Source organism: Schistocerca cancellata, chromosome 11 (assembly GCF_023864275.1).
Source record: "Schistocerca cancellata isolate TAMUIC-IGC-003103 chromosome 11, iqSchCanc2.1, whole genome shotgun sequence".
NCBI classification, from domain to species: Eukaryota; Metazoa; Arthropoda; class Insecta; order Orthoptera; family Acrididae; genus Schistocerca; species Schistocerca cancellata.
The window spans coordinates 121,867,511-121,881,627 of record NC_064636.1 but is presented as its reverse complement, the minus strand read 5'-3'; the positions used below and the strand labels follow the sequence as shown (position 1 = coordinate 121,881,627).

The 14,117-nt window shown below is 41.9% G+C and overlaps 1 protein-coding gene across 1 annotated transcript in view; it reads right to left on the bottom strand.

The window, feature by feature from the left end:
- Window positions 1–13,230, bottom strand: part of LOC126108824 (uncharacterized) — a 71,301-nt gene extending 58,071 nt beyond the window's left edge. The window contains exon 1 of the mRNA XM_049914188.1: window positions 13,133–13,230. The gene's annotated coding sequence lies outside the window, so the exon portion shown is untranslated. The remainder of the gene's footprint in view (window positions 1–13,132) is intronic.
- Between the last annotated feature and the right edge of the window lie 887 nt (window positions 13,231–14,117).

Genomic DNA, 14,117 nt, shown 5'->3' with positions numbered 1-14,117 from the left:
GAGAGTCCCGTGAAATCACGACATAGGTCAAAGCCAGTGTGTGGCATAGCTAGGACACTCGGTGGGGAGTCTTGTTTTACAGTACGTGGTTGTGCCCTAGCAGTTTAAGATTTTAATTTGGAAGGCATGATATATACGGCAAAGTGCGTTGAGTATATTGCAAATCTGGACATCGGACTATAGTCCGTTCATCACATTAAACTTCATGTGAACATTACACTATGTACCCTTCCGCGTTTGCTGGAACCTCTTTGGATTTAGTTTCAGGTGGAGCGGAAACCAAGCGGTCAGAAGTGCAATCAAGTACGATGATGACGTTTCGTTTTGTGCTGTGCGTATCGACTTGTGCTGTAATACGGGGCAACAGCTTTACCGGCGCGTTTAGCTTTGACAGCGCTGACCGGGCAAGTGGTCCAGCTAACGTGCACTGGTGTGAGCAGTGGCAGTTCAGACGTAAACAGAGACGAGCAGAGGACGACACAGCTTTGGATGTGAATTTTTAAACAGAAGGAAATAATACATGGTAAAACTCGGGTGATTTTCTCCTCAGGTGACCGGACGGAAAGTATAACACGCCATCGATATTAGCGAACATAGTATTTTAATTAAAAGCAGGAGTGATGAAAATCCGTGACTAACGAGGGTAATTTTTCTACATGAGGTATGTGTGGCGTAAAAGCGCACTGTAGTAGCGTAATGTAGTAAAATACGTAAGCCACTGAAGGTATCTGAGTCAGTTGTCTGGTAATCTCTGAACTCCTACCACATCGCACACCGCTGAACACACTTCAGTACAGCTACGTTGATAACGAGTCTATCAGAGACAGAACCCCAAGCCACAAAAAAGTCCACATTTCCTCCTCCTCCTTCTCTTTCGTGACGTGCTGTTCTGCAGTTCTCGAACGTTTGGCAGTGGCGTGTCACAAAGCTTCGTGCATTAGTTGCAGTACGTTTGACAGCTTAATGTCTTATTTCTCGCGACAAATACCTTAACTTGGCTCCATATCAATTCTGTCGGGTTCAGACTGCAGTGTTAAAACCACAACTCTAAAAATGCTCCATTTGTACAGCGTGCTCGACGCCGTCAAAATTGTCTTCCATGTTTCTGCGCCATTTATCACTCTGGCTCATGTTAGATCACATCTGTCCTACAAAACAATGGGCATATGCGAAGAGCGTACTTGACTTCACAATTTTTCTCCAAGAAACTTATTTATATAACGATTTATCTTCAACCATCTTTTACAATCTTTTATAAAACATCGGTAATTCAGAATGTATAGTTGCAATGAAAACCTGAAATTTTCATGTGATATGTAATTGTGAACTACAAGATCTGCATTTTTCTTAAAATTGGTGACTCATGAGTTAATTGACATATATGGCGCAAAACCGTATCAACCAAAACCACTAAAAATAAACGCAAAATATATCTATTTAAAACAGCAGATAAAAATTCGCTTGATGCCTTCCTAAGAAAGAGTCTCCATTCCTCCCAAGCTAATTATGTAAGTGTAGACCAGATATGGCTCAAATTCACAGATACAATGTCGACAGCAATAGATTCATGCCGCCTAAGTTAAGAGACGGGACTGATCCACGATGGTACACAAAACACGTCAGATCACTGTTGCATAAGCAACGAGAAACGCATTCCAAATTCAGAGGAACGCAAAATCTCGAGGACTGGCAAAGTTTCACGGAACCTCGAAATAGTGTGGACGTCAATGCTAGATGCTTTTAATAGTTTCCACAATTAAGAATTGTCTCAAAACATGGTAGAAAACCCAAAGAGACTCTGGTCGTATGTAAAGTACACCAGTGGCAAAAAACAGTCAACACCGCCACTGCGCGATAGCGATGGAGAAGTTAGGCTGCGTTCGCATTGCGCGCCGCGCCGGGACGGCCAAATGGGGGAAAATCCACTTCTCCGATTTTCATGTTGTAAAAATTCTTAGCGGTAGACAAGTCTTCGCCACATCGTTTTATTAACTTATTTTTTCCTTAAAAGCGTTACTTACGTCGTGAAAAAAGAAAAAGTCTACTTTTCGTTTAGCGTGATTTCTTAGTTTCGTAACGCTTTCCAACAGGTTTTGAAGAAAGTGTGCGGCTCAAAAATCTGACTTTTGTACACGTGGTAGTGTAACATCTTAGCCTCGTATTGAGTCATTTATCTTTCCATATCTCTTAACAGTCATTGTGAAATGATGCTATTTGTCAACATTGTGCACTTGATTTACTGATCTTGTAGCGAAAAAGTTTTGTAGCGGGTAGCTTACTGTTAGATCCGTTTTAGACCATACATTGCTGGGAATGAAATGTAGCAAAAAGTACCAAAAAGTTTTTGAAATGATAATGATACTGATATCTGTCTCTGGTCTCAAGTAATGCGAGCTACTCAGCGGCGTCAGTGCCGCGTCCGTAAGCCACCGAGTTCGCGCGGTTACAGCTTGGTTTAGTGTAGTCATGTAATGCGGGACAGAAAAAAACTAATTACTAGTGATCATCGTAGACCTAGTGTCGGTCCCTCTTATTATTTTAATGATCTCATTGTCTAGATAAATCCAAATGTACAAGAATTTTTCCCTCGGCTACTGGACAATCATCTGCTATGCTTTTATAATTGGCCACACGTTGCATCACAAAACACAAACAATTATTTATCATCAACATCCTACAATTAGTGTAGTGTACATTTCGTATTTCGAACTAAGAGAAAAAATGGCTCTGACCACTATGCGACTTAACTGCTGAGGTTATCAGTCGCCTAGAACTTAGAACTAATTAAACCTAACTAACCTAAGGACATCACACACATCCATGCCCGAGGCAGGATTCGAACCTGCGACCGTAGCAGTCGCGCGGTTCCGGACTGCGTGCCTAGAACTGCTAGACCACCGCGGTCGAACTAAGAGATAAGAGTATATTAATCTAAGATGAGATCTTGCTCCTGATGCATTGTAATAAAAGCTTGCAACATTCTACATGATTTCTTTCTAGTTGCATACAATAAACAGCAGATGTTAAAAAATATAAATACATTTACAGATGTTTCTATGTCTAAGTTTGACTAAGGCGCAAAAAGTTCATTTTTTATCGCTTTTACAGTTTATGTGAGTGTAGTACCGCAAGCTGTAAATAATTACATTCTTTAGATCGACCCTATCTCCACTTAGAAATATCTGTGGATAGCTCTTAAAAACAGTCTATTTCAGAAAATGAATACAATGAAACCAAAGCTGAGTGGGACAGCGTTTCAATCAACCCATTAAAAAACCTAAATGTATCGTCTGTATGTGTGTGCGATTGCGCACATGTACAGGTAGAAGTGTCAATGACATAGGTCTGATAACATTTGGTGTAAAACTAATCACAAAAACGAACTGGAGATTTGTAATACGTTTACTGGAGAAACTGAAGCGCAATTCTATAGTCTCGTTGTCTACTTTGACAGAAAAAATAATGGAGAGTTAATGAAACTGCTGTACATCGACACAGATGTGCGTTTCATTGTTCTTCATTGTTTTTTTTTTTTTTTTCTTCCTTGGCGGGCTGCGCTGCACTGTCAAGGTAATCCCCACTCTTTGGCTAAATGGCTGTTAGCTGCCGGACGCCAAATAAATAAATTTAAAAATCCCCACCCTTCGACAGCTGACAAGCAAGTCAGTAGAAAACGCAGCTGCAGTCAACACGTGCTCGCCTTCAGCTAGTCTGTGCTGTCGTGTACAACAATGTCTTCACTCTCTTATTGGTATTGTTTTGACTCTGCAGTAACTCGTCGAGTTTTGAAGTACAGAAGAACTAGGAGGTTATGGATTCATCCCATAAATAGCGACAGACATTTAGGAGAGTTTTTATCTTTACATGAACTTTTTAAAAACTACCCAGAAAATTTTTTATTCAGATTACAGAATGAATCATAATACTTTTCAGTATGTGCTGCAGAGCATTCAAGACACAATTTCGAAACAGAACACAAATTTTCGCAGAAGTATAACAGCAGAAGAAAAGTTGTGTATAACGATAAAGCAAGTTAGTACACACTTTTTGGTTTGCAGTAGAACTTTGCACAGCATGCACTACCTCCAATTAATTGTAGTCATGTTTTTGCATTTTAAATTTCACAAACGTTTTCGTCTGAGGGGAAGAGTTTATGGGAGTCCTGAGAATCATTAGGAAGTAATTAGCTTCGTCATTTTGAGTAATGTCTTGCTGTGCCTTCAACGAAGAATCGCAGAAATACTCCTTCAGAATTTTCCAACTTTTTTCTTCATGATGCAGCGCTTGGCAGTGGTGATGGTTCATCATGTGGAGCCACTGATGACCTCACAGAATTCTTTTCATTACCTTGTAAGATAGACAGATTTATAGGCGAAGAGTTTTGAGATAATGCCCTTTGACCGAGTCAAGTGCATTTGTCTACTTCATGATGTTGTCATTGACAGAGAAGGATGCAATGTTGAAGCTGAAAAGTTTTGTAACAATGCTGATATGCAGAAAGCTGGTGCCACATTCAACAGAAATTCCACATTACGTTCGAAAACTGTCAGGAACAATTTTGTTGAATATTTAGTTTTAAAAAGCGACCTAAAATAATTAAAGAACCTTTCGAAAATAAATTTAGGAATTGAAAGTACTTAGCTATTTATTGTATTTTTGTGTATCTCGTTTCATCGTAAATAAAACAAAAAAAATATAAAGGAAAATAATTTATATTTGTGTGTACTATCTGAAACACACTCCTTGGTTACTTCGTTCCATAATCTGGAAACTGCATCATTACTGCCATATTAGCCGAATTTCTGATCCCAAATTGATGGACACAAGTTAATGTCACGTATATGTTATTCTGCATTCATTAAAGTAAGAACATCGCAAAAAGATGTCACAGACAACAGCTTATAGTAACGTGCCACAGCATGACTTTACAATGCATTGGCATCTGGTAGGGACACATTTGCGTCCCTCAGTGACACTCACTCATATCTGTCTCCGTTTACAAGAAAATGCGATCTATTCAGTGGCGGCAGTGCCGCTATCGCTGGAAAGCTATTGTTGTAAATGCATGTAAATACGGTAGATTAAATAAATGAAATAAAAGTAATTTCGCAAGTATCATTGTAATAAACGTAACTTTTTCCTCACTGATTGTGAAATGTGAGGTAACATCTTGAAATAAAAGGCTTGTGCTGTCACTTGAGATGAAAGCAGAAGGGAGGCGTGTAAGGCGTGTAGTGCAGAAGCTGCAGTGTTGCTCCACGGGCTCGCGCCTGCGGGCGGCTCGCGCCGGCAATATTAAGACACTCGCGATGTGGCCGGCTCGGCTCCGGGAGGCTCACGCCGTGTCGGCGCGGCCCGGCCGCCACTGTGAACGCAGCCTTACCGATGACAGTGCCACCGAAGCGGAGTTACTAAAAACAGTTTTCCGTAATTCCTTCACGAAAGAACACGAAGTAAATATTCCAGAATTCGAAACCAGAACAGTTGTTAGCGTGAGTGACTAAAGTAGATTGGTGTTGCGAAACAAATCACTTAACTAACGCAAGTCTGCAGGTCTAGATGATATAGCAATCAGGTTGCTTTCAGAGTATGCAGACAACACCGCCTTTCTTATGAATCATATACAACCGCTCACTTGACGAAAGGTCTGTTCCTAAAGACTGGAAAGTAGCAAAGGTCACACCAATATTCAAGAAAGGAAATAGGAGTAACCGATTTAATTACAGACCCGTATCACTAACTCAATTTGCAGTAGGGTTTTGGAGCACATACTGTACTTTAACATTATGAATCACTTTGAAGAAAATGACTTATTGATACATAGCCAACACGGCTTCAGAAAATATCGTTCTTTATTCCCATGAAGTAATGAGTGCTGTCGACAAGGGATCTCATATCGATTCGATATTCCTAGATTTCCATACAGTTTTCGATACCGTTCCTCACAAGCGACTATTAATCAAATTGCGTGCGTATGGAGTATCGTCTCAGTTGTGTGATTGGATTCGTGATTTCCTCTCCGAGAGAGGTCACAGTTCGTGGCGATAGACGGTAAATCATCGAGCGGAAAGGAAGTGATATCAGGCGTTCCACAAGGTAGTGTCATAGGCCCTCTGCTGTTCCTGGTTTACATACATGATCTAGGAGATATCTGAGCAGCCCCCTTAGATTGTCTGCAGATGACGCTGTAATTTACAGTCTATTAAAGTCATCAGACGATCAATTCCAACTACAAAATGACCCAGAGAGAATTTCTGTATGGCAAGAAAAGTGAAAATTGGCACTAAGCAAAGAAAAGTGCGAGGTCATCCACATGGGTACTAAAAGAAATCCGAGTAATTTTGGGTATACGATAAATCGCACAAATCTTAGGACTGTCAATTCGACTAAATACCTAGGAATTACAATTACGAGCAACTTAAATTGGGAAGACCACATAGATAATATTGTGTGGAAGGCGAAACAGACTGCGCTTTGTTGGCAGGACACTAAAGAGACAGCCTACATCACACTTGTCCATCCTCTGCTGGAATCCTTACCAGGTAGGATTGACGGAGGACATCGAAAAAGTTCAAGGGAGGGCAGCTCATTTCGTGTTATTGCGAAATAGGGGTGAGAGTGTAACTGATATGATACGCGAGTTGGGGTGAGAGTCACTGAATCAAAGGCAGTCTTGATTGAGGAGATATCTATTTACGAAATTTCAATCTCCAACTTTCTCTCCCGAATGTGTAAATAATTTGTCGACACCCAACTACGTTGGAAGAAATGATCATGATATTAAAATAAGAGAAATCAGAGCTCGAACGGAAAGATGTAGGTGTTCCTTTTTCCCACGCGCCATTCGAGAGTGGAATGGTTGAGAAGTAGTATGAAAATGGTTCGATAAACTCTCTGCCCAGCACTTGAGTGTGAATTGCAGAGTAACCATATAGATGTATACGTAGATGTGATGAGTTTCATATTTATATGCTTTAGGTATTCAAACCGAACAAAGAAAATTACGCACCACGTGGAGTGTACACTCCTGGAAATGGAAAAAAGAACACATTGACACCGGTGTGTCAGACCCACCATACTTGCTCCGGACACTGCGAGAGGGCTGTACAAGCAATGATCACACGCACGGCACAGCGGACACACCAGGAACAGCGGTGTTGGCCGTCGAATGGCGCTAGCTGCGCAGCATTTGTGCACCGCCGCCGTCAGTGTCAGCCAGTTTGCCGTGGCATACGGAGCTCCATCGCAGTCTTTAACACTGGTAGCATGCCGCGACAGCATGGACGTGAACCGTATGTGCAGTTGACGGACTTTGAGCGAGGGCGTATAGTGGGCATGCGGGAGGCCGGGTGGACGTACCGCCGAATTGCTCAACACGTGGGGCGTGAGGTCTCCACAGTACATCGATGTTGTCGCCAGTGGTCGGCGGAAGGTGCACGTGCCCGTCGACCTGGGACCGGACCGCAGCGACGCACGGATGCACGCCAAGACCGTAGGATCCTACGCAGTGCCGTAGGGGACCGCACCGCCACTTCCCAGCAAATTAGGGACACTGTTGCTCCTGGGGTATCGGCGAGGACCATTCGCAACCATCTCCATGAAGCTGGGCTATGGTCCCGCACACTGTTAGGCCGTCTTCCGCTCACGCCCCAACATCGTGCAGCCCGCCTCCAGTGGTGTCGCGACAGGCGTGAATGGAGGGACGAATGGAGTGTCGTCTTCAGCGATGAGAGTCGCTTCTGCCTTGGTGCCAATGTTGGTCGTATGCGTGTTTGGCGCCGTGCAGGTGAGCGCCACAATCAGGACTGCATACGGCCGAGGCACACAGGGCCAACACCCGGCATCATGGTGTGGGGAGTGATCTCCTACACTGGCCGTACACCACTGGTGATCGTCGAGGGGACACTCAATAGTGCACGGTACATCCAAACCTTCATCGAACCCATCGTTCTACCATTCCTAGACCGGCAAGGAAACTTGCTGTTCCAACAGGACAAAGCACGTCCGCATGTATCCCGTGCCACCCAACGTGCTCTGGAAGGTGTAAGTCAACTACCCTGGCCAGCAAGATCTCCGGATCTGTCCCCCATTGAGCATGTTTGGGACTGGATGAAGCGTCGTCTCACGCGATCTGCACGTCCAGCACGAACGCTGGTCCAACTGAGGCGCCAGGTGGAAATGGCATGGCAAGCCGTTCCACAGGACTACATCCAGCATCTCTACGATCGTCTCCATGGGAGAATAGCAGCCTGCATTGCTGCGAAAGGTGGATACACACTGTACTAGTGCCGACATTGTGCATGCTCTGTTGCCTGTGTCTATGTGCCTGTGGTTCTGTCAGTGTGATCATGTGATGTATCTGACCCCAGGAATGTGTCAATAAAGTTTCCCCTTCCTGGGACAATGAATTCAAGGTGTTCTTATTTCAATTTCCAGGAGTGTAGAACCACCGCCCGCCGGCACACACGATGGTCAGTCTACGACCCTGTCTATCACGCCACGCATGTAGTTAACACCTCCCTTGTTTCTGATACATAGTCCTACTCGAAAAAAGTCAAAAGCTGATTTTTGTCTGTAATCTTGTGAAGAACATTAACTACTTGTTTCTCGCCATTAACGGTGTTCCACCCGCGTGTTTCACTACGAAGCAGGAAGCAGTGTCGTCCATTTTCGCGGTACGTATGAACAGCGAGACACTCAGAGCACAAGTACTGGTTACAGAGACACTGGCTGTACACAATTTAAGATAAAAGTTACGTAGGTAAAGTACGATTAAGATAGACGTTGATGGCTGTTAATACGTCAGAATGTCTGAAAGGTTCTTCCGCACTGACATACTAATAAGCTACCGAACACTTAAGTTGGACCTACTTCCAAGAGCGGAACACCACCAGTTTAAGAGAGCTACGGCTGCTGACCAATCATCCCGCTTGCGTTTGTTTACATCTGGTTTGCTCTTATGATGAAGTACATGCTACATACGAACCCCGTAGCCCCACCCTTTATTTCGCATTCACGTTCATTGTCTTACCTGTCTCACAGCAATACCACCTTACTCCACACCAACCTAGACCTCTCGCTGTGCTACGGAGTACTGAAAGCTTGTTCCCAACAAATAAGTAGGAGTCTCAGCCAGATATGTATTTTTCCTGATAGACTGAAATACGCTGTTGTTCAAAAACTGCGTAAAATGAGGGGTCGACAGAAGCGTCCGATCTCACGCGTCGGCTTTGACCCGTGACGTAAGGGTGTCGTGTGTGACGTCATGACGGCGCGGAGTTTGGTTTGTGAATGTGGCGTGTTTGTAGATGTCGTCGTGTTGTGGTTTGTTGTGCTCTGGTGGAACGTTCAGGGTTTTCGTTTGTGTGGTGTAATGGGCTCAGTTTGCTTTTGATCATTATCCAGAATTGTTCGAGTGTCGGCTGTGTTTGTGGTGGAATTCGTCTCAGTGAGTTAACGATTTTGTGTGAAAGTTAATTTAGTGTTCGCTGTACATCGTGTGGTAATTTTAGTAAAATTAATCGGTTGTTGTTTTTGTTCAGGAATGGATATGACGGATAAAATTAACAGTGCACAGGTCAAGGGAAGTGTTCGATCCCAATGTGTGGCTGCATATGTTGGTATTGGTATCGGCAGATGTTTTTCGAGCTATATAGGCCAAGGAAAGTGTTTGATCCTAATTTATGGCATCGGGAGCGCTGTTGAGCTATATAGGTCAAGGGAAGTGTCCGATTCCAGATGATATTGTGTTTAGTGGTATTTGGAGAGTTTTGTGTTGTTTTGTATTGGGGTGGGTGTCTAAATTAGTTTATATTTAGTTTGCCCCCACCCAAAAACACCCCATTTCCCGCGCTTGTCCCGTTAGCCTCATTAGGCTTTTTGTGGATAGTATGTGCGTTTGTTTTTCGATGTATTTTCGTCCTCATAATGTGTATGTAACGACTTTATATGCGCCATATTGGAATCGTGGTTTATGGTCGTTTCCGCCATATTTGTGACGTCAAAGCAGATGGGCGAGATCGGACGCTTGCGTATTTCCAAAATGGGGATAGGTCTGATGCTAACAACTACCAGCCAGTCTCACTTCTGATAGCTTTTTTCAAAAGTCTTGAAAAAGTAATGTATTCAGGAGTAGCATCACGTACCTGTAAAAATGAAGTACTAACAAAATGTCAATTTGGTTTTCAGAAAGGCTTTTTAAGAGAAAATGCTATAAATATGCTTTCACTGAATAAATATTAAATGCACTGAATAACCCAACATCACCCATTAGGATATTTTGTCACCTCTCAAAGGCTTTTGATGGTGTGAATCATGAATTTCTTCTACACAAGCTTAAGTACTGTGGCATGAGTGGGACAGTGCACAAATGGTTTAATTCATATTTAACTGGAAGAATGCAGAAGGCTGAAATTAGCACTACAGATTGTCTGCAAAAATCAGCAGAGTCCTTTAACTGAGGAGGTATCAAGAATGGTGTCCCACAGAGTTCAGTCTTGGGTCCCTTACTGTTCTCAATATATATTAATGCATGCAAAGCTAGTTCTTTTTGCTAATGATACAAGTACAGTAATCACACTCAAGGAAATTGTAAATAATGTCTTTCACAAAATTATTAAGTGGTTCTCTGCAAATGGACTCTCATTAAATTTTGAGAAAAAAGTGTATGCAATTCTGTGCAGTAAATGGCGTAACACCATTGATAAATATAGGCTATGAAAGCAAGTCTATTGCTAAGGCAGAGTATTAAAAATTTCTGGATGTGTACACTGATGAGAAATTGAATTTGAAGAAACATCAATGATCTGCTGAAATGATTAGGTTGAGCTACTTATGCTACTGGGTTTATTGCAAAATATTGGTGACGAACATCATTAAATTAGCCTACTATGCCTATTTTCATTCACTGCTTACACATGGTATCGTGTTTGGGGGCAATTCGTCACTAAGAGGAAAAGTATTCATAGCATCAGGCTAACAGCTGGAGCCCACCGAAGATGACCTTGCAGACATTTATTTAATGAACTTGAGATATTCACAGTACCTTCGCAGTACATATATTCATTTATGACATTTGTCAATGACTCACCCCAATTCAAAAATAACAGCAAAGTGCATAGCTACAACACTAGAAGAAACGAAGATCTTCACTACTCAGGATTAAATCTCACTTTGTCACAAAAAGGTGTGAATTATGCTGCCACAAAAATATTTGGTCATTTGCCAAATAGCATTAAAAATCCGGCAGATATCTAAAGAACATTTAAAAGAAAATAAAAGTATTCCTGAATGACAGCTCCTACTGAATAGATGAATCTTTAGACATGAAGTATTAACTATAAAAATATTTACTATTTTGTATAAAGAAAACTTATGTTAAAATGACACATCCCACATCATTACGAAATGTATTAATGCTCTACGCAACAAGGATCAATGTATGTATGTCTGTATGTACGTATGTATGTATGCAGACCAATTTGTCAACACAATCCTTATTTCAGGGAGGTGAGGAGGTGGCTATCGTATCAGCCCTTCTTTGTGGAAGTTTGTCTACAACCACCTGCATTGCTATATTTCATTTACTTCCACAAAAGACGATGAAATTACTCTTAACGTATTAATGTCAAGAGATCCGCTTGCTGTGATATAAACTGTGTATTCCTTTCTCTACGCAACAGCAACACACTTTATACTGTAGGCACCTACAGATGTAACAATGCGTTCTTCTTAAAGCCACAACAGTTTAATAATTCTTTATTTGACGTAGTAAAGTATTACTCAGGAGCACCCGTTTGGTTTGACAAGAACATGTATGTGAATCTTCAGTTTCTCCCAGCTTATTTTTTGATGGAACAGTCAACAGGTGAAATGCCTGTTTGTAGTGTCCAACGTGCACGCTATGAACCGAAAGTACAGCTATGGACTGTTCCATCAAGAATATATACAATAGTTGAGTTCTGCAGTGAGATTTGTAACTGATACTCTGTATTTTGATATCGTTCTGAGCAATGACAAACACTTGTCAGAAAGGATTCTGAGGATGGCTGGTTTTACTTCAAAAATGTTTGAGTACTGGTCCTTTACGTGGGGCACTGCTTCACACATCCAGATACCCCCTTAGCAGAAAACCGACAACTTTTTTGGTAAGTGTACGGCACAGTCACTGCCTGGAGATGCACGATTATTAACAGAAGTGAAGACTAAGCCCCTAACGCCGGGAATTTTGACAACTTTTCTAGCAAGAGGATCAATTTTAGGTCAACGTAAGAATTCATTCATTTCTGCACTTACACATATAGAACAAAGACGAAATGGACGATAAAATTATCTGTCTTACTGACTACCCAACAGACTACCTTGTCACCTAAAACATTTCTCTAGAAAAGTGAAGATATCGAAATTAAATGGAACAGCGTTCTGTACTAAAGCACATTTGCGTGACTTAACGTGCTGACGATTGCTAATGCAGGACTGGGGGAAAGACGCGAACAGATTAGTTGTACTAAATTCGGCAGTTTTCGTGGAGCCGACTGCTTCGGGAAATATCTGATTCAATGCTCCACTACGGAACTGTCAAAATGCGTCTCGCTTGGTTTGATTTCAAGCCATCAGGAGTAGGATCAGACTGTCCCTAGGTCTACGCAGTATTCTGACGTAAAGTAATTGTTTAATTCCTCAACAGTCGAAGTTGCCATAGCATCTTATCTACTTGCACAAGCAGTGTTCCGTCATTCTGTTCTGTTATTCCTAACAAGCAGAATAATCCTTTTATGGATCACATGTGTACAAATACGAACCTACATTTCGGGGAAAAAAAAATTCAACAAAATGGTGCGAATACAAGTAGAAATCTCGTCCGAGCCTATGCTTTTCACTCATACCTAAAGTCCGTAGAACAGCAGAATTAATAGGAATGTCGGTAGGACTTTAAAATATCAAGATTTGTAATACGAAATTCGTTAGTATTTTGAGAGCGTAATAAACGAACGCGGTTTGTTTTATACGCGATAGTCTCCATAGTGAACCTAAAGGAAACCTTACAGCTACCATGACTTTGCAGAAACAAACCAAAAGAAAACAAAGAAAATAATTAAATACTGTGGGAACACATGAAAACAGTCGTCCTTACCTTATTAAGGGTGTGGGTGTAGCAGAAAAAATTCTCGGCGCAGAAACAGCAGCACGAAATCCCAACGCAGAACGTCACTCTGGACGCGACTCGCTACAAATGCGACAGACGCCTGAAGCGGCAGGGCTGTGGCACGCAGTCAGTGCTGCCAACGGCTGCGAGGTCGGCAGGTACCAACTGCAGTCTGCTATGGGGCCTCACACAGGGGGCAGCGCTCCCAGGGACCCCGCGCAGAACATGCGAACGTAATACGAAGACTGTCGCCCATAATTTTGTTATTGCTGATAAATTCAAAAAAATAAAGTAATTAAATTTCATCATTTTTTCACTTGATATCGGCTTTTCTTCATAGGTAAGACAGACTCTTCGGTTAATTTGGCACAGCGTACAAACCATGCTTACAGGTGTATGAAAATCTAGAATTTTCCAAATCTATAAAAACTCTGGTAAAAACTGAGATAATTGACAATAAAATTAGATTTTTTATCTAAACATAAAGTTTAAAATGTAACAGCTTACTCATTTTTTCATAAATTAAGTAAACTCTAGAGCTTCATACAGCTGTAAGTATGGTTTGTATGCTGTGCCAAATTCATAGTAGAATCTCTCTTACTTATGAAGAAAAGTATACCTATAGCAACAAATGCAGCCAATAGTGGGTGAAAAATGTTGAAATTCCACATGTAGAAAGAAAATTATTTTGTTATGTTTTTGAACTTCCACTGCTATGAGTGTGATTTCTGAATAAAATGTCCTGTGGTGCCTCTCCTGTTACAAGTCGGGCCGTTTGACGTCCTACCCCCTTAAAGGCAGCACAGCTGTTCATGTGCCCAGTAAGTGCGGCGTTCCTTGTAAATGTGGCAGCATTTACATGCGTCAGACAATTCACAGTTGCAGAGCGTTGTACTGAGCATAAGATATTAAACAAAGGGAGTTTCTCAAGTTGACCATAACTGACCTTTACTTGGAAAACGGACGTGAACTA